This window comes from Elephantulus edwardii, unplaced genomic scaffold (genome assembly GCF_000299155.1).
Source record: "Elephantulus edwardii isolate Elephantulus edwardi_28Jun2011 unplaced genomic scaffold, EleEdw1.0 scaffold00019, whole genome shotgun sequence".
Lineage (NCBI taxonomy): Eukaryota > Metazoa > Chordata > Mammalia > Macroscelidea > Macroscelididae > Elephantulus > Elephantulus edwardii.
In genome coordinates, this window is record NW_006399769.1 from 10,280,299 (window position 1) to 10,281,699 (window position 1,401).

The 1,401-nt window shown below is 41.9% G+C and overlaps 1 pseudogene; it reads left to right on the top strand.

Annotated features, from left to right (window-relative positions):
* The first annotated feature begins 356 nt into the window (after nt 1-356).
* LOC102865597 lies at nt 357-969 on the top strand (annotated as a pseudogene).
* The last annotated feature ends 432 nt before the right edge of the window (nt 970-1,401 follow it).

Genomic DNA, 1,401 nt, shown 5'->3' on the forward strand with positions numbered 1-1,401 from the left:
GAGTTTTCAGAAGCAGTAAAGCACATGAGAGGATATTGCCCATCTTTCTTCCACAGAGCAGCCGGTGGATTCAAACCGTGGGCCTTTAGGTTGGTGGCATAACTTCTTACCAATAAGCCATCAGAGCACCTTAGATTATGCTTTAGAAAATGAAAAACTTTTGGAAAAAAAATGCAGTGGTTGTAGCACAATTCTGTGAATGTAATTAACACACTGATATGTGAAATTGTTAAAGTGGCACATTAAAAATATATCTTTATTTCGGGAAGTGTGGCCTAAGCTGTCAGAGTCAGCATGCTTATCGGTGGTCCCCGCCACTAGTGAACTCGAATATCTTTGTATTTGTGGACTGTAGAGCACTTCTCCCCTCGCGGGTGGGAGTATAGGGACCAAAGTGCAAGATGAGCACCATGGTCGCTGACACACTGCTCATCGTCTTTTATCTCTGTGTGTACAGCTCTTCTCGCTGAGGGCATAACATGGTCCTGGTGTACAGGACAGATAAGTACAAGAGACTGACAGCAGAAGTGGAAAAATAGAGTAAAAAATTGGAAAAGAAGAAAGAAACCATAACTCAGTGAGCTGGTCGGCAGCAGAAAAAGAAAAAAAGAGCGACAGGAAGAGAAACTGAAAAATAGCAACAGAGACGTATCGATGGTTCGCATGAAATCCATGTTTGCTATCGGCTTTTGTTTTACTGCTATATTGGGAATGTTCAAGTCTATATTTGACGGTAGAGTGGTAGCAAAGCTCCCCGTCATACCCCTTTCCTACATCCAAGGGCTGTCTCATTGAAACCTGCTAGGGGATGATACCACAGACTGTTCCTTCATCCTCCTGTATATTCTCTGCACAGTGTCAATTCGACAGAACATACAGAAGATTCTTCGCCTTGTCCCTTCACGAGCTGCCACCAAGCAAGTTGGTGGATTTCTTGTTCCTCCACCTCCTTCGGTGAAGTTTTCATGAAATCATCCAAAACCCTTTAATTCCTGTCATTCTTTTTACATTTTCAGATAAAACTGGCAACTGCTTTGTAGCAAGAGCCATAGGCAGTCTTAGCACTCAGGCCATTCTCATTTTGTAGTTTTGCATTATTTCTAGCTTTTTTAAAATTAGGATGACACTCAATGAACATGATTGTGCTTTTTTAAAAAAAAGTATCTTTATTTCATGAGGAATTCTGGTGCTGGTGTGTCTAGCAATGCCCCTCAGCTGCCTCTCACTGAAGGACAATCCTGCACCAACCTCCGTCTAAGGCCTCACTTCCTTCTAGAGTGGCCCTAACTCTCCCATCCCTGGGCCAACAATTCAGGTCTTCGCAGTCAGTGGAACTTCTTCTTTTTTTAAAACTATTATTAAATTTTATTAGTTTTAATGAACATTTACAGAGATTTTGGG